Below are 20,473 nucleotides of genomic sequence, written 5' to 3' on the forward strand. Positions count from 1 at the left end.
GTCTCCATAGAGAAGTTAAATCACCATAAAATCTGTTTAAATCCTCTAAGAGGATAAGTATTTCAGGCTAAAACAATGCATCTTCACAAAAGCTCCCCTGCACTTGTACAACTTCCCTCCTAGAATTTGGGAAAGCAGTGGTGGTTCTCAGAAATCAAGTCAAATGAACAAACATTCAAAATATTTGTCTTTGTTCTCCAGCATCTTCTCTTTCTCTCATCCTGTTTTCACTACAATGTGTTACATGAGATTTCACTACCAAACACAGCACTTTGTGAACAAACAAATGCACATGGATTTATTGCACACCAAGACAAATCATTAAATGTCTTAGTTATAGGGCTCCTAACACTTCCTCCCTCCCCCCAAACAAACAAACAAAAAGACAAAAAACACCTAGAATCAGAAGTATAGAAAGTCAGCTGATTGCATTACATTCTGTTTGGATAACAAGCCTGACAAACCAAAGCATAGAGGTAGTGGTGAATATGCATGCAGCTAAGGAATTAAGCTATACAATTCTACAGCATGTAGAAAATAGTGCAAAATAGCACACATGCTCATAAAAGGCCCAGTTCTACATCCTGAGTAAGGAGGCCTAAATTCTGCTGATTTGTTGTGCTTCACATCTCACAAGACAAAGTTGCAGTAAACACCAACATAGCTTGTTTTTTTTCTTTAAATGAGTAATTCTGTACTGTATGCAGTATAGGGATGTCATCAGTAGAAAGCTGAAGCTTAACATGAAAAATAAAGGACTGAGTGCCATATAAGGAGCATAATACTAAAGACAAGCCATTGTCTGACAGCAAGCACTTGAAATTTAATGGTAATATTGGCTATTTTTTATAAGCATTTGGGACCTCACTTTAACTGAAAGAAAATGCTTGTATCACATACTACGGAGCAACATTCAACATCAACTCTCATAATATCAATAGCAGAGCTGTAATGAAAATCTTGATCATTCTGATTACTTCCTAAACTAACAGCTTAGAGCCTATACCTCTTTTCACTAGAATAAAGAGTCTAGACAGAAACAGCACATTATTTTACTGTAGTATTATCACTATTGAATACAGCATAATGGCTTATAACTCTCTTGATATCATTTTTTAATGCTCATGCATGGTAATAAAGACCAAAGTTTCACTAATGCACATTCAGGAAATCTACTGGGAGTTACACCAGTGCTACTTACATAAGTATAAATGCATTTTGTTTATTTAACAGTTATATATTCACTGAAGTTACTATGAACAATATGAGATTGACTTATAACCAACATGAAAAACCTCTCCATGTGTTGAAGCATTATCAACATTACAAAGTTTCATGTGCCATGAGTGAAATGTTCTATCAGAAAGATAAATCCAACATAATGGTGCCATTAACTACGGTTATTAATTCTGCCTCCATTTTGCTACATTTATGCCACGTCTGTTAGTAATCTTCCCATATGCTCATCCTTTGGAGCAGTGATTCAGAGTCTTTCCAAAATGTAGCTCTGTGCTGCAGCAAAGGTCCAAAAAGACAGATACATTCACTTCAATGGGCAAATAGAAGGCATTTATTGCACTCTCTGAGACAGATCTTAACTCCAAGATGAAACTGTTCAAAAGAACATAAGGATGGAAAGAAAATAAATTTCAAGTGTCTGGAGCAAGTGTCCATATGGAAGAAAAAATAAACAGCTGAAGAAATTTTGCAATAATGAAAGGTAAGTTGGTTTTTCATTGGCTGTTTTCTATTACTAGAAAAAGACACGGCATCCAGTGAACAAAGTAGAACAAGTGCTGATTTCTGGACTAGGCAGTGGCAAAAGTATTTTGAGCATCATTATGATTACGCTTTGCAATGAACTGAGGACTTAACTGATTAAATAAAGCTTTTTAGATAAGGAAGCACAATATTGCTAATCCTGGTGACTGATACTAAAAAAAAAGCTTCCTCTTCTTCATCCTTACAATGAGTTCTGGAATGAAGCCAAAACAGTTCTGCTGACACCTGCAGAAAGCGGGAGAGAAACAAAGGAAAGCAGTAGAGACCAGGCTTCTTCCTCCCCTCACCCACTCTTCATGTGATGCAAGTACATTTGGGAGATCTATAAGTGGAGAAATATTCATAGCTACCATCATGTACAGAAGCATAAGGTAACCGCTTCCAGCATTTTAGATTCACCGAGATCTAAGGCAGTAACTCTTACCGTCAGCATGCAAAAAAGGCTGCTCAGTACAACAGATAAAGGATCTGACAGTAAAAATCCTTCTAAACAATGATTTAGAACAATATTCTCAGAACATCCCTATATTTCACTACTAACACAGTTCTTTTGAAGTGACATCTGTTTTAACACAAGTGTTTTTAAATTGCAGAAAGTCTGCAAAGCTATTAATCTGGAGCAGCAAGTAATGGTGGTGGTTGGTCAGGAGCTCATGTGATAAGATCAGTAGAAGACCGAAGTGTGCTGTGCAACCCTGCAGGATGAGTCACAAAAGGCCTAACAGCCTCCTGCTGAGGGAGAATATACATGCAACTGTAGGTTAAGTTGCTCTACAAGGATAGCCATCACGAACTTGTCATGCCTCAGGAGTTGAGCCTTGTTTGGTACACAGTTAATTTAGCTCTTCTTTTTCATATATGAACACCTGCTAAGTAAGCTGATTTATGCTTAAAGATGACAAAAATAAGTTTTCTGAGCACCAGAAAGTTTCTCTGCAGCGTAGTCAGGTGTGAGGTTCAAGCTTAAGCTGTGATTTGAATGATCAGCACTTACAATTCAAGTAGGGCTTTATGACTTTTTTTTATGACAGTCAAACTCTGACATAAGATTGTGAGTTTATTACTTTCCCCCTACACTTTTTCTTCACTGTAAAATAAATAAATATTGGAGTCACATCATAGAATGAAAGGTAGAAAAGACTACTAAGATAATCTAGTCCAACTGTCAATTGTTTGATTTAGAGAGTGCTGAGTCTCTAGGAAATAATTTTAACTACAATGTTGTCATTTTATTAACTGCTACTATTGTCTTCACTTTGTTAATGCAGGAGCTGGGGTCACCAGTGTACCACACTCTCTCCTGCCCTAAGTCAACGTTGCTTCTTTGGACACCCAAAAGATCTAGTCCAAAACAGCTCAAAGTCTGCTCTGAGCTGTTCTGATCTCTTACAAGTTGCATAATAGAGAATTCACATAAATTAAGGAACCAGTCAAAAAGCACTCTTACTGTGAGGGAAAAAGCATATAGCACTTGCTCAAGGACTTGCAATGCAAGTGCATTTGGTATACCTCTGCCCCCAATATCATGGGGGATATCATGGCTCAGCTAAGATTTTCAAGGTTACTCAAGCCTAAATTATTATTTTCTTTGTGGTTTCTTCTAGTTATTCCAACTTCTAATCTATGAAGTAGAGAGTCCAATCTATCCTATCCCTGGAAGTGTTCAAGGCCAGGTTTGATGGGGCCTTGGGCAATCTGGCCTAGTCTAGTATTACATGTGCAGGTTGGCAGCACTGCCTATGGCAGGGGGGTTAGAGCTTGATGCTCCTTGAGGCCCCTTCCAACCCAAGCCATTCTATGATTCTATTATTTAAAAATCTCAAAAGCTGTAGCACTCACCAGCTAAGGCAACACTACCAGTAATAAAACCACAGGATAGCATGGAAGATGTTCCTTACTACTGAAAAAAAGTAATTTGGAGAGGAGGATGAAGAAAAGAGGAATCCATAGCTTTACTTGCATTGAAAACACCAGAATCTAATTGTGTCAAAAATCACACACATTTATAATAACATTTAAAATTTCAGTTGCACTTCAAATTTTTCTTTCGTTCATTGACAAGAATAAAGTAGCAATAAGAGAGGTCTGGCAGCCTAGGATCTACAAGAAAGGACCTCACCACTCATTTACCATCAGCACAAAGGACACATCCAGGCTGTCTGTGCTCATACCATTTTCATGATCCCACCAAGGTTCCACTACTACTTAACTCGTTTGACTACCTGGTGTGCAGATCACAGTTGTCAGGTCAACAAACTCTCAAGCTCACCATCCATACTAAGATTCAGGTGAATTTGTTTCCAATATGCCTGTTCACACATTGCCAGGAGTATTAAACTAAATAGTATGCAAATGACAGCTACTTTAAACATCATAGTCTCAATTGAATCAGTAGAATTACACTGAGGATTGGAGCCTATACCTCATTTCAGCTAATAGTGGCCATGTAAAAAGTTCCAGAACCAAGGTAACATCTATGCCTATATTTTTTTCAGAATATTAAAAAAAGAGGATTGCACTGTAAGTTTCTTAGATTAAGGAGCACACAACATAATGAAAACATGCATTTTGTTATTTATAGATTATTGCAATTTGTACAGACAGGTATTCTTGCCAAACTCTTCTCTTATGAAAGACATCCACCATATTCCTTATGCAGCTTGATAATAAAACTAATTTTAAGCATAGTAGCAAATCAAGCTTTCTTGGTGCCATAAAAGTGTCTATCAACACACAGATGACTGAAATCTGAGAAAATTAATGCAGATGCATAAGTAGGATTATGATACATAATTACCCCATGCAGATCTATTTCAGGAACAGATCCAAATTTTTTCCTTTCTTGTGAATTTTTTCTTTGTTTCAGAAGGAATAGCATTAAAAGTTTCACTTGTTTTATCTTTGAGCTCTTAATTAAAGATATGAGCCATTCTTCAAACACTGTTTTCTGTGGCGGGCTGTTTGCAGAGTGTTTGAGCTAGGCATAGGGTAGGGAAGTTAAATGGCAGATATCTTTCAACAGAAGGAATCGTGATCAGATAAGGACTTACTTCTAGAAGAACAAGAGCATTTATCCATATAACATCATAGCTCAATACGTCATCTGGTTCTGATGTGCAACCAACAAAAATCTTCATGTCCATGCTATGAAACACATGGAAATGAATTCCTCCCTGATTTCTGTCATGCTCTCTTTACTTCAACGCTAGCAGCTTACAATGGAAGCAAATCCTCCCATCCCTCTTCCTCCCATGCCTATCACTGCAGTGCTGGTGAGTTGGAGCAAGAAGTATCTATGGTACCGCTCAGCCCACTCCATCCCACACACAACTCCAAAGAGGTAACCCTGGGAAGTACAGCCTAACTTGAGCTGCATTTTATTCCAGAAACAAACACAGAAAGGAAGTGGATTAGGAAGTCTCTGTATCATATACTGCATTGATTTATACAAACTAACTTGAGATCGCAGCCATGTAAACATAAAACTGTATACAGTTTTGTACCTCTGCTGTACAAACAGAGCCTTTAGCAATGACTTCTTAACCACTCAGAACCAGAACTCCTCCTCAAGGTGCTTCACAGCCTCAGTGCTTTCAAAGCCCCTGCAGCTTTGCAATGCAATATTTTTATTCCTGGGATAGGAGCAGTAGTTGCACCTAATGTCAACTAGAAGTCATCATTTGCTCTGCAAGTAGAACTTTATTCACATTAAATATCTAGAAAAGAGATCATAAAGCAGGTAGGAGGTAAAAAGCGTTGAAGATGGCAACAGATTACACGTAAAAGTTGACCAAATATCTATCTTAAAAAAAAAAAAAGCAAAAAAAAAAATACCAACCAAGACACAATCAGATTCCTGGAATATCAGAGAGCTCAACAAGGAATGCTCTAACAATTACTTATCTTGTTCTCACTTTTCATCACCAATATTTGGTTAATGGCCACTGACGGCAGCAACCTGGGTTTGTCAAGTTACAGACAGGCTGAACAATTCCAATTCTTAAACTCCCCCCTCTTCCCCCCCCCCAAAAAAAAAACCACCAAAGCTAACCAGTATCCAGTAGCTCAAGCACATCCATTTAATTATTTCTCATACTCATGGCAGATTAGTTGTTCTAATAAATTTCTAGCACCTCAGAGCGTAAGAATGCAGAAGTGGTGGTACCATCCCTGCAATGGTCCTCTTCTCACCAGCCTGCCACCATACAGAGATCTGCTTCCAACACAAGGATACTGCAGAGCCTGGGGATCAACCTGTGGATCTACAGGGAGTTGGGAAAAATCCCAGAAAACTCAGCCCTCTGGAGAGTCCTCAATTGTGCATACCTGCCAGACCTTTCTCTTGCTCCTGTTGGCAGACTGAGACATGAGAAGGTCATTTTTGTAACAACAACACACAAATAGGTGCAGAATCCACAAAACACATTAAGAAGTGTAGAAGAAGAAATAGGGAAAGCATTTCCTTATGTGGTTACAGAATACTTCCTACCACTTCATATTTTACAGGTTAATATGCCATGACCATACACACAGCTGAGTTCATTGATGCCTTGGTCTCCTTCCCACCTCTTTGCTGGCACCATTTTCTGTGCCTTGATTCAGCATTTTAATTTATTCCTCTGCATGCTATTTAAATTATCTTTATACAACATGTACAGATGACACTGAAAAACTATTCCAAGATTCAGAGGACATTTGTTTGACACTGTTCCCATATTCTGCAGCAATACTGCTGGATGTTTTCCATAAGGCTGGGAGGAGAGCCTGCCAAACACTGAATTCACCTTCCAGGTGACACAGAAGTAATGTTTCCATCAGCAACTCAACAAATACAGCAGAGATACCAACATTTCACCTGAGACATTCACAGGTCACACCTGGCACAGGGAAGTATAAGGGTCATTAAGTTTACTTCTTTTCACTAAGCATGGACTGACATATGGCAAAATAAAAGCATTTGGTCATCAGTATTGCAGAGTGAAACTAAAGACCTGGAGAACCCCTGAAAACAGACATCTGCATTTTAACATTCATGTCTCAACAAGCATTCAGAAAGATGATGAATGTGCACTTCAGTCAGACATCATCTTTATTATTAAGCAACATCAAACCCAAAAGTCAAAACTTGTCATATGCTCCCAAAATCTTGTGACACCACAAAGGAATAACCTTCATGGAATTATTGGAATGATTTGAAGCCTCAAGCTGTAAGATAATCAATTTTCTTTCTATTTATTTTTTAAGGAATAAGGATGAAAAGGCTACTTTTTATTAAAAGGAAGCTCACAATTTCTCATATGTATGTGTCATTGAGCCTAGGGGATTAAAAAGCCCAAATACTACAAGAGTTGAGAAAACTGCATGTCAGTATCACTTAATTAAAATATGAATTTTACCAGCTGCAAAGAATATCAAATGGCAAACCAAGGATGGAGGGAGAAGGGATATGCACCAGAGTGAGAAGTAACAGCAGAAAAAAGAATTCTGGCTTCAGAAGGGAATTAAAACATCCTGCACAACACCATCCAAATAAAGTTTCTCATTTGTTGTCATACAGCAGTTTTTATATACACAAGCTTTTCCTGCAAAGGAAGACAGGGAAACAATACCAGCTTCTCCAGAAATTATGCTCTGAGCTCCTCTGAGAAAAGTCTGCTGTAACTACCAAACTCACTTAATGTTTACACTGGCTACATGAAGTTCAGAATTTGACTTTACGTATTCTGCATTTAAACTGATGAGTAAGAGAGAAATGAGATTTTATACAAAAACATAGCCTTGGTTACATGACACTAAGGCAAGACTTTCTAAAGATTAAAAGGTACTTAATTATTTAAGAACTTACAAAACCAAAATTACTGTACCTCAGATACTTCACTCATCTGCATAGATATATCAAGCCTGGCCTCCCTTTCACACAATTTCCAGCAAAATGATCTCAGTTCCCACCAGCCCTAGCACTTACCTTATTTTCACATTATGCAAAATACCCCAGGGGTTTTTCACTACTTTACTTAATGAATATTAATAGTTTTGTACTCCAAATGCTACTCTTCCTGACCATTTGAAAATGTTTGTTTTTGTCTTCCATACGGGCATTTCACTGAACAGTGTAGGATAAGACTGTTTTTTTCCTTTGAAAGTTAAAAACAAAGTTTTGAACAAGGTTTCTGACTTAACATACAACTTCCACAGTTATAAAATCTTTGTTTTCATAAACAGGAATGTTTGGATGAAGAATGAACGAACTTGCACATGTATATAAACAATATTAACTGAAGAGATCTGAACAGAAAGTATAAATATTTTTATATCAAAGCTGAAGATTTCAAGTTGTCCTGACTTCACATAAGTTTTACAGGACTGTATCCACATTGATCACAACTGATAAAGGGCATTATACTCCTAAAGAATAGGAATACTCCTTCCTGTGGAGCTGTATATTCAGAGCAAGACCGTGCAGCCTTCAATTTTTCTCTTAAATATACTCAAATAGTTCTGACTCTCAGTAAGACGTCATCTGGAAGGAAATTTTCTCAAGTAAATCTCCCCTTACAGCATCTCTGAGGAAAAAGATACCATCAAGCAAACGCCTTATCACATAGTTTCTGAAAACCTGCTGTTTGTGTTGATCACCCATCTTCATAGAATCACTGAGGCTGGAAAAGACCACTAAGATCACTAAGTCCAATCCCCAATCCACCCCCACCATCCCCACTGACCACATCCCTCAGTGCCATATCTCCATGATATCTCCATGTTCTTGAACACCTCCAGGGATGGTAATGCTACCACCTGGGCAGCCTGTTCCAATGCCTCAGCACTCATTCTGAAAAGCAGTCTCTCCCAGTATCCAACCTGAACTGAAAAAAACCTTAAAAAAAACAGAGATTGGAAGAACGAAGCTAGAGGAAATTACTCAGAAGAGAGCACTGAACTCATAAAGTCAACCGAACATAACATGCATGATTTAAATACTGTGCAACTGTATCCATAGCTACAACACTCAGACAAAGGCATCTTGGTGACCTGAGGGACAAATGATCAAGTCACACAGCTTGTAGACAGAAGTATCACTGTGTTCCATGAAGACAAAATGAGCACTGAGCTTTGCATATAGCATTTAGTGGTATAAAAGTGAGGATTACACTCAGTTTCTTCAAAAAGGATTTTCAACATATTCACCAATTTTTAGAATATTAAAGGTGAGAGGGTATGAACTGTCACACCTATGGGCTAATCATGTTAGCACATACACAATATCATAATTCCATGCAACTTCTCTGCAATCAAATCAGATATGTTAACAAAACTCTATTTGTTATATTAGAATAAAATTGCACAACACATACTTGCCATGAGTCATATTTTGCTGTTACAAGTTTATACAAACTTATTATCTACAACTAACAAATTACCTATGTGCTGCTAAACACAGAAATTAAAATTGAAAAGAAACAGTGGTATGGTTTTGCACTTAACTAATTCAAAGCTCAGCCAAACCCAATCATATAAGAAGAGTTATGTCTCACAGATGTAAGAATCAACATACTACATCAAGATAAAGTCTGCCTTGCTAACAAGAACTGCTTTTGGTCAGATTCCACAGACCTTAATCTCCAAGGACTCAAACGCATCATGGTGGTAATACAGGAAATTTTTCAAGTTCTAAATGAGCACCTTACACTGAATGTCCACAAGTTAGGGGGGAAGACATCCCAACTGGGATTCTTTCATGAAATATTACTCACGTCAAATACATGGTTTCCTGTCTTAGAGGCATATTAAATTCCAACAGCACACAACATCTTTCAGTGGTCTCATATGCATCGCTTGTCACTACATTCTCATACATTTTACTCCAGAACAGAATCAAGTAGATAAAACCACCTAATCTTTTCTTTTTGTTTCTTCTCTCCAGCAGTTCTACTAAGGATGACAATGGCACATTATCAGACCACTTACTTCATTATGCTATTAACCATGTACCACTATTGCCCACCATCTGTATGTACTACAGGTGTTCATCTTTGCCTAATCTACAGAATCATAGAAATTCTACCTTTTGCTGGAAAGTAGGAAAATTCTGGTGACTTGAATTTATATGCTATTTTTGTAATAGCCTCAGAAATGGGATATGACCTTGACCATTGATAACAGCCAAATCACAGAAGACTTTCATGAAATTTACAGAGCAACTTGTACCTGATTCTTTTTTTCAAAACTGTTGACTTTCTGTTCGTGCTGATTGTGGTGACAGGAGCTAGTCAATATCTAGCTGTTATTAAGAGGGGGAAAAGTGTGTATAAGCATATTTTGAACGGAAATTTGTTTACCCTAAAGACTTGCAGGATTTCACAATGTCTAGTCTCTAATTACATGAGACACCTAAAACCAGCTCTGAGTATCCCAAAGATAAGCCAGAATTATCTTAGAGAAAACATCAATGAAAACATCTTAAGTAATTTAGGTCCTAAAATTACTCTTGTAGATTTGCATATGCTTAAAGACAGAGTACTTAAAAAAAACCAAAACATTATTTGATTTTTATCTGTATTCTCAGAATTTGTTTTCTGTAAATTTCTTCATCCCTGGATAGGAAAATATGTCAGAAATCCTCCTCAGTCATCTCACAGACAGAGAAACCAAATCACCTTTCCTCTCCCTTGCCCCAAATAAAAGAAACATTAAAAAAGGTTGCTCATCTTAATTTTATTATTTTTGTCTTCACTCTTCCACCAAAACCATATTGCCAATATATCTGATAGCAACATACAACAACACAGCATTGATATACTTGAAAAAAGGCACTTACAACAAGAAAGCATTAAGCTCAAGTGCATGAAAAATTATTAGAAGTTGAAATTTTATCCTCACACTTAAAATAGTCAGCATTCACTCTGGCACTGTTATTCTGCCAAGGAACATGATTTGATAAAATCATACATTGTCAACTCACCACAGCACGTGCTATGCCTCATCTATAGGAAATGGTTTGAAGGCATCAGCTTCACACATGGGTTGCCATAGCTGATACTGGTGACTGGCTGGCTGCTGGTACAGCTTTCTAATACTAGCCCTAGACATAAAAAAATAAAAAAAGAGAAAAACATTTGGGTTTGGGGGTTTTAGGTAAGTTAAACAGACAAACTAAGTTAAACCAGAGCATCAGTATTTACACATAACAAAGAAACCTAAGATTTTTCTGACATTCCCATTCAGGGAAGTATCTGTATGGGCCATTAGCTTGCTCTCTTACCTGGAAAGAAAGTGTTATAGCCCAAAAAAAAAACGCAAAATGAAGTGCTGCTTAAATGGGAAAGAGGTGTCATGTTTATTTTTCACAAAAAAATAAAAATGGAAAAATAAGGGATGGCAAATCCAACTGTTCAGGAACTCATGTTCAGAACTATTCCAAGTTACAACACACTGAATTACAAATCATGAAACTGTCCTTAAGGAATTTGCTTTTGTTTCCATTTCATCTTTTCAGCTCAGATCTTCTGATTTTTCCTTAGAGGAAGAAACATCAGCAACCTGCACTGAAATTTATACACAGGCATCTATTAATAATATCTGGAGATTACACTCTAATTTGACTTGTGATCACAAGTTGGCAACAGAAATGCTTTATGAAATGTTGATACACCAAGGAATAAGGAAAGGCCTTGGATTGCTGCTATCTATGAAATCATGATGCTGTTAAAAAGTACCACCACCATCAAAACATCTTCAAATGATGGAGCATTTGTACTTACATACAAGCTTAAGAAATGAGGTAAGCAGCAAATTTAAGAAGCTGTGAGAGTAAACAGTATCTTAGAAGAGAAACAATTGCATACCACTCCAGTGTCCAACTACTGAACAAAACCCCAAGCACACAAACAGGTCATGAGTGTTAAGCAGGAGGCAACTGCATTCATCACTGATCATCACTAAACATCACTAAACTAGGCAACATTTTCTTAGCATTGTCTTGCAATGTCTTCAAATAACGCCAAAGAAAAGTGAACTGTGTCTTGGAAGTCATGGAACATAAATAAAAATCTATATGTTAAAACAATTGCTTAATCAGAGAGAGAGACCACAACACTCTATGCTCAAATCACAAACTCCCCAACTCCCTGAAATGTAATTCATAATTTCAAGTTACCCGATCCATTGCTGGGAAATCCTGCTGAAACAGCTATTGATGGAAATCAGAATTTTGCTCCTCAGAGCCTTCTGCTTTCAGTGTTTTTATAACGCAAAAAAATTGGCACCTGTGCTAGGAGCTGGAAGTACCCTAAATTTTCCATATCTCACTGTGATGCAAGCAAGAGCCAATAATCATGAAGTCACGATTGTGTTCTTAATCCCGGACAAGAAAAGAACCTCAGTGTAGAAGTACAATTGCTCTTTTTCTAAAAGAGGCTCTGATTCCGTCATATTCTCCAGACTTAATCCAAAGATAAATGAAAGTTAATGACTTTCCCTTCCCTCAACGTGGAGGTGAGAACAGTTTATTGCCACCAGTACATTCACATGCAAAATTAAAAATAAATCAAATCAATCACTGTTTAATGAACAAACACAACATACTAAGTAGTATTAGGAGTTGAGCTTCCTGTCCTTCTGTATTAAGCACAGGCCAAAAGTGCCCTTCACACTGGCTAACAAAACCAGGTGCCTCAGGCTAAAAGGGAAATACAACATCTCAGCTTAAGGACAACTGTTCAATTTCTGCAGGCCGAGGGTCATGGAATCCTGTACCACTCTCAGTCTTGCTTTGGATCTATCCTTGCATCTCATTATCACTGAGAAAAAAAAAAAGAAAACCAATTTCTACTACCTCACATTTCACACCAACAGTTACACGTTACTTTCAGTTTTAGACCAACACCATTACTTGAGTATAAAAGCTTTTTTGTTTCTCTGAAAGACATGTTCTTATGTCCATCTACACAGATGGTGCTGCAAGAAAGAAGTTCACAGCAAGAACAACATTTCTCCTCCTTGCTGCTGCCCCTAATTAGGGTTAATTTTTCTTGCAGGTGGCCCCATTCAAACCACTGTTTCATAGAATCAGTGACAAGGCGGCAGAACAGTAATGTTGGTAGCAAAGCTGTTCAGTGCTGGGGTCCAGAGAAGTCTGATGACAAAACAGAGCAGCAGCTATGGTAGCACTGCAATCATAAGGCCTTCAGGTTCTAATTTCTAGTGGTGGTGTTATAAACTCAAGATGGAATGGGAGGGTCTATGGACACAAGATTGCTCACCATAAACAAACAAAAACAGGAAAAAAAATGCAATAACACAACAGTCTTAACTTTGTTCTGAAGGCTTATCAGCACACTGATAATATTTTTTGTTACTTAAGAATTACCCAAGAACTGACCCAGTTTACAGTGCATAAGAGTTTAAGAGACACCAAATTTTAAAGCTGGGGATGCAATTGCAGTTTTTCTATTTTCCAAATCTTAATACAAATATGATATCCTAAAGAGCGATGCCAATATCGCATTCCTTTCAGTCTGCTTCATCTCCCCCTTCCTGCATAAGTTGTGCAACTGACTGCAAATTGTGGGAGAGTTCTGTGACATTTCCAAACACAATTGTAGGGACATTTTGATGGCTTTGTTTTCTAAAGAGAAATTTAATACTGTAACACCACTGAAGATTTTTTTGCCTTATAACAAGTGATTAATTACTATTAATTCCCTAAATAGCTATAAACATGCCAATGACTGACAACAACAAAATAATCATAATAATCATAATTAAAAACAACAAAAACCCACACATTCCCAAAATCTGCTCACAAAAAGCTTCCTCAGTGCAGACATTTCCAACAACAGAAGAACATTTGCTAGCACAAAGCCGGCAGACAGGCAACTGAAATCAAGCAGTTTTTCACGTCAAGTGATTTTTGCCCTTACCCCATTTAGAAACATGTTTGTAATCCTAATACTGCTCAATACACTAACAATTACACCAAGACTCTGATTAATTCTGCATGCTCTGGAGCAGCAGGATGGAGCACCCTGTGAGCACACAGCTCACTGGGGGCCAGGAGAAGGAATATGGTTTAATGGCTGAGGTCAAATCACCTTTGTCATTCACATCTGCTCCCCCCAGGAGAAAGCCATTAGTTCAGCCAGTTGAAAGTTATTTCCTTGCCACCTTTCCTAGCATATAACAGGAGTATGTGGGAGAAAACTCTGCTCTGGAGCATTCCTGGCTGGTGGCTACAGAGCAGCATTCTGAAATAGGGTTAAAGATCCGAGGTTTGGAGAATCTCCCCAAGGCACAAAAACCAAAGCAAGCTTACATGTGGGCAAAGATAACAGCCCTGTGCAGAAGCAAGGCCATCTCATCCCATTTCAACCTTTCCCTTTTTCTGAAGCTGGCCTTACATTCTGTGTCCTCCAACAACCTGATTGCAGACTTCTCCTAGGCATTTACGTTTTTCTCTCCACTCTATGCCATTATTCTCTTCCCCCTCCCCCCAGAAATCTGTATTTTCAAGGACTGTTGGTTTGTCTTTAAACAGATCTCTGGCAAAACTCACACAGAGCACATCACAGGAGGGAAAGGCTGCAGTGAATATACCATGTAGCTATGCAGCAAAAGGAGCCCATGTAAAGAACTGAAAGCCACTGAAGACAAACGCCATGGAACATGCCCTGTTTGGGTCGCTGCTAACACTTCATTAGGCAAATAGCATTTGTTTTCTTTCTTTTTAGGTCTCTCTGTAGAAGAAAAACTACTGATATTTCTTCTTGTAACAAAGGTTTTTCTGCCAAAATACCTCCCTGCAAAGCAGCACCAATTTCACTGCAGTATTCACAGCAAGTGTTGAGCTCTTTTGCAGAGCAGCTGCCCTGCAGCATGCTGTAAACACCTCTCCCAAAGCTCCCATGGTGCCATCAGATGCAATAAGCTTTTCCATTCACTTATACTGGGGCAGTCACACAGAAGATCAATGGTTTCCTTGGATAGCTACTTACTTACAGGACACCTCCACACTCAGAACAGCTTTTCAGATCCTTCTGCCAACCAGCACCTTTTCCCCTTTCTCTCTCCATTAAGCCACTTTGCTGAAGGCCAAGACTTATGTCATAAAAATCATAGAATCATAAAGGTTGAAAAAGACCTCTCAGATCATCATGCCCAACCTCTGACCTATCCCCACCATGCCCACTAACCCACGTCCTCCAATTTCCATTTGCTCAGCATCACCTTCTCTTCTGCTTTCACCAATTCTTATATGGTTCTGCACAGACAATACAACTCCCATAACGTATTGTGCATTGAGACCCCTTTTTCCTGCCAAAGCCCCTAGGCAGCAGCGAGGCTGAGCAAACCATGACTGTTTACATGAGCCAGCTGGTGAAGCACCGTCACAGCATCCATGACGAGCACTGCTCTCACAACCACTGAAACATCCAAACACACACTTTTACAGACCCTAACACAGGAACACAACGATTCTCAGCCACAATATGTAGGGATGCAGCCATCCCACTCCAATTCACCATTTGCTCCATTAACCTGCCTTCTGCTCCCCCATTCTTAAAGCAACACTCAGCATCCATCATCCCACCCCACAAGAGCAGGTCAGTCTTTGACCACCAGTGTCAGATGCCTACCATTCCGTGCTGCCTCTGTCCTCCTCACCCAGCCACCTTCCCCCAGCTGCACGTCAGGTGGTATTGTTAAGCCACATTCCAAACGGTGCCAAGGAAGAGATGAGCTTCTTATAAAAAAATATAAAGAAAAATAAAATAAAATACGGTTGGCAGCTGGATCCAACGTTCTCCTTTAAAGAATTACATAAAAGAGAATGGAGAAGAAAAGAAAAAGGGGAGGCAAAATGCCTGATGATAACGGAATAAAAGAAGAGCTTGGTTGCTGAATCACGCTCTGTCACTGCCTGGGAACCATTGTGCAGCTGATGCTGGCTGTACCATTGTGGAAGGACCGGAGGAGACAGGCGGAGCGATGGGGAATGGGGCTGCCATGGCAACGAGCAGGAGCGCACATGACGTCAAAGCGCAAAGGTCTGCAGGGGGGGCAGAGGGGGAGCAGGGAGAAATAGGATCTGCAGACACAGCTCCGGTACCTCCCGGGGAACCGGGACAGAGTGGACTGCAGGGGGAGGCTGCAGCACCAGTCAGTGCAGAAAGGAGTGATAATAGCAGTATTGCTCAGCGCAGATATGCGCTGCTGTTTGCGCCAGCTGCTGTACACACAGGGACAGATGTCCATCACACTCCAAAAAAAAAAAACAACAACAAAAAACAGAATATCTGAAATTAATTTCTGTTTTGTGCTCTACAAGGGAAAGAAATCACAACAAATATTCACAGCCATCAATGCAGCCATCCATGCTGCTATTGCCAGATGCACGTAGCAATGAAGCTTCTAAAAACAGAATCCCTTGGAAACCCAAGGAATAGCCAGAGATCTGTCCCTTCCTACTGGCATGCCTCACATCTCCAGACCTACAACATGACACTTCTTGTGGGCCCAATGACTTGTAGTAAAACCACGCTTTGAGCTATCAGCTGGATTGGTGATGACTACTGACCTGCTCAGGTTGACAGCTAGGCAGAGCACATTTCTTCTGTGCGCAAACTGCAGGAGATCTCTTTTGACATTTAACAGCAAATGAAGTACACTGGAACACTTACTGCATTGGACCAGGCTTCCACAAAATTTAGAATAGGATAAGAACAAGTCAGAAATATTTTAAAATGTAAAATGTCCTGAGTTGGAAGGGAGCCATAAGGATCGAGTCCAACTCCTACCTCCACACAGAACCACCCAAAAATCAGAAAATCAGACTCAAGGAGCATTGTCCAAAAGCTCCTTGAACTCCAACCTGGGGCTGTGACCACTATCCCGCAGTGTCTGTTCCATGCCCACAACTCTCTAGCAAAGTACCTGTTCCTACCCTCAACCTGACCCTTCCCAACACAACTCCACACTGTTCCCTCCAGCCCTGCTGCTGTCACTGGAGAGCAGAGCGCAGCACTGCCCCTCCGCTCTCTGTGAGGAGCTGTAGGTTGCCACAGAGCCTCCCCTCAGCTCCTCTGCTCCGGGCTGAGCAAACCCAGGGACCTCAGTCACATGTTTTACATTCTAGACCTTTCATCACCCTCATAGATCTCCATTAGATACTCTTGGAAGAAATGGGGAAATTCTATCCTGTTGGAATACTGATCTTCTTAGAAAGAAAATTCCATTCGATATGTAATCACATGGGACAAGTACAGCTCCAAGAAATCCAACGCACCCTTCCAGACAGCAGTCCAAATACTCCACAGGTTTTATCATAACCAGAGCCAAACGCAGGCCTGCGCGACCCAGAATCATAGCAGACATAATTAAGTTCAGGCCAGGTAAGCGAGTCACCAGCTGTGCTGAGCCCATGAAAAGTGGTGAGGCATTGGAACAGACTGCCCAGGGAAGGGCTATCCCTGGAAGCGTTTAAAAACCATGGAGATGTGGCACTGAGGGACATGATTAGCGGGTATGGTGGAGATGTGTTGGGTGGTTGGATGATCTTAGTGGTCTTTTCCAATCTTCACAATTCTATGATTCTCAGGAAAGGTTAGAGTAGAAGAAGGTATAGGTTAACAGTAATACAAACTTGAGTGAAGTGGTTGTTTAGAGAAGGAGAAAGATACAGAGCTGATAAAATGAGTTTCATTGAAGTTCCTGTACCTCCTTTTCTGATTTAAAAGGCTCAGGAGACTCAGCCTTTTGTAATACAGAACTCCCCCTTGTTTTACTTCAAATGAATTCACAAATAGCTACACTGAATGTGCGACACAAGCGATGGATGTTATACTGTACATCTGTGGTCCATTGTCATTAGAGAAACTGAGAGCACAGGGGTGGGAAGAGCAGCAATTGCTTCCATTCAGACCTGTGTTTAAGGGAAAAAAAAAACGGAGAGAACTCATCTTATAAAATAACTCCACTAAGCTGAGATTCTGGTCCACTTACACATGAAATTCACTGGAAATTCACTATGGCTTCATGCACAAGGTTATAAACATGGGGTAGTGTTCCAAAGCTGTCAGACTCAAGATATCAACTTTTATAAGCATTGTGAGCTGTCTGCAGTGTAACTCCATTGCAAAGAACTTCTCAGCCTGTTTTAGTAAAGTGCAAGACTTTCAAATTCCTTCATCTTTTTCTGTAGAATAATTACTGATGAAGGCTGGTCTGGACTTAATCTCAGCCAAAAGAAGAAACCATCTTTGATTTTGTGCTTATCATCATCAAAATGCCTTTAAAAGCTATTGCCTTTTCCTCATGACCGTTACACAAGCAGCTAAGAGAGTAACTGGGAACAGGCAGGAATACGGCTGATAGACAAGTCCACGTCAAGGAAATAATTACTTCACAAGTTGAAAAAGGGCTTCTGTGTGATAAAGGAAAGAACTGAAAACACTGTTCAAGTCAAAAGAGATACTACCTATGTGTTTCTAAATCTGTATCTTATAGAGCATAAGAAATCTATACTACATCTTATATTAAGCAGTAGAAGACAGTACTTAACATGGGAAAAATACACAGACATACACATAAATGAGAAGGATTCCAATGCGTTCACACTCACTGCAATTAGAAAAAAAAAAGAAGTCCTGATCTGAAGCAAACAAGTACCACTAGAGGGGTGCAGGCATAAATTTCTGGGCAGTGAAACAGACAAAGAAATTGTACTGTTAAGTACTGCATAAACAAAAAGAAGGAGCAATGAATAACTTAGAGCATACATGCACTGGAGAAACAGGATCTTTTTAAAGGGCATGACAATGCTATTTGTAAATTCAATTGCTGCATTTTTAGTGAAAGTTACTTTAGCAGTGATTTATCTACATAAATACCAAGACAAGTACTTCAGTGTACCATAGCACTGCTGTTTTTGAGACAATCACTCACCTTCATTATTCAGTCCACTGTCAGGGGCTGTATGATCTCTAAAATTCTCACAGGTGAACATACACCAAAAAGAAATAGAGTTTTAAAGTTATTGTGGATGTTTTTAGTATCCCAGTGACATAATGCATTACATCCTAGAATAGAGGAGATTTAGACTGGATATAATAAAGACATTTTATATGTTAAGGGTGGCGAGGCATTGGCATAGGATCCCCAGAGAGGCAGTGGAAGCCTCATCCCTTCAGATGCTCAAAGTCAGGCTGGACAGGTCTCTGATCACCTTGATCTGGCTGCAGGTGTCATTGTTCATTGCAGGAGAGTTGGACTAGGTGGCCTTCCAGGATTCTTTCCAATGCAAATGATTCTATGATGAGATGCTAATGCTGCCTTAAACTGAATACTTTCTACAAAAAGTGCTAATTTTAAATTACACTACGAAGGTGAAAACAGAAGCCTGCATACATATCATTTATTTTTTAAAATTGCCATTTCCTGCATACAATGGCTCTTCTGAAGACCATTGTTTAATGCTTGGTTTACCTTGCAGACCTACATATGACACATATCACAAATATCAAGGATTCAGTTGTAAATTATTCCAGCAAAATGGAGAACTAAACAGAATTTAAACTTGTTCCATGAAGAAAAACAAACAAATTCACTCCTTTCCTCCCTTTGAGCATCGGTCCCATACACAAAATGAATACACTGTCACCATCTAACACACCACAACTTCACCTGAAAACCACAGCACACTCACTGATAACTTCTGTGAACAGGCAGTTCATCCTGCCTCAACCTTAAGATTAAATCCTACACTGACAGATGGCATCAAGCCTGCCTGAAGATACTATTTGTTGTATATTTATTATTTTAGTAAGTTGTGCTCCATCCATGCATTTTGAAAGAATATAGTTTTCTACCTTGACTTTAATGGACAGTAAGAGCCCCAGCCATGTAACACGTTCCAAAAGATAGGATTCGTGAATGTTGAGCCAAAAAGTTCTCTGGGCTTGATCCAAAGTTGCTCAGACCTATGGAAATGAGAAAATAAACATCCCAATTTGGTAAGCTGCATTGACCTCAGTGTCCTATTGACAGTTCAACCTTCTCTTCTACTGAAGTGTATTTCTTGAAAACTTAAGCCCTCCCACGCACTGCCTTTTCTTAAAAGCACATTTGTTGGTAAATTATTTGCCTGGGAGGTGTTTCTCTTACTCAAATTGTTTCTTGGATGACAGCTCAGGCAACTCATAGATGTTTCTCATGCTTACCAGATGTTTTGCATGTACAGATACCCAGTTTCATGTGTCTTGCACACAAGCAAGCCTCTGCTCCCATAAGGAAGCTAAAGTGCTCCAACTAGAACTGAGATGATACCATGCCAGAACTGGAAGCAAATGATTCGTTTAATTTAGTGCAATCGGTCTTTGCACTTCATTTCCATAGTTCTCTCATTTTTCCAAATCGGAGAGATTACTTAATTTAAACAATTTGTGTACTTAAACAATTTGAAAAGTGTGGTTCTTCCAATCTGTAAGCAGACCAATGGCGAACAAGCATTTCTGGATTCTAGAAGGAGTCTAGAATTGTCAGGAAGTCAAAACAAAATAACATACAAATTCTCATTTGTGCCTTAGAAAATTCATCCACAGCAAGATGTCAGACACCCAGTGCACCATACAAGGGATGCGTGCTCTCAAAGTAGAGAGAATCCTCTTCACCAATAGCTTCCTTATGGGCACAATGCCAA

The 20,473-nt window shown here is 39.3% G+C and overlaps 1 protein-coding gene across 10 annotated transcripts in view; it reads right to left on the bottom strand.

Moving 5' to 3' along the window:
* MAPK10 (mitogen-activated protein kinase 10) overlaps positions 1-15,792 on the bottom strand; it is a 104,127-nt gene extending 88,335 nt beyond the window's left edge. For 4 of the 10 annotated variants that reach the window (XM_085222541.1, XM_010709719.3, XM_085222540.1 and 1 more), the window contains exons 1-2: positions 15,414-15,782; positions 10,742-10,861 (exon numbers count right to left, since the gene is read on the bottom strand). The gene's annotated coding sequence lies outside the window, so the exon portion shown is untranslated. Of the gene's footprint in view, positions 1-10,741; positions 10,862-15,413 lie in introns of all 10 variants that reach the window. The other 6 variants (XM_085222533.1, XM_085222534.1, XM_085222537.1 and 3 more) reach the window with 4 other exon arrangements.
* Positions 15,793-20,473: the final 4,681 nt, after the last annotated feature.

Source organism: Meleagris gallopavo, chromosome 4 (assembly GCF_905368555.1).
Source record: "Meleagris gallopavo chromosome 4, MGAL_WU_HG_1.1, whole genome shotgun sequence".
Classification (NCBI taxonomy): Eukaryota; Metazoa; Chordata; class Aves; order Galliformes; family Phasianidae; genus Meleagris; species Meleagris gallopavo.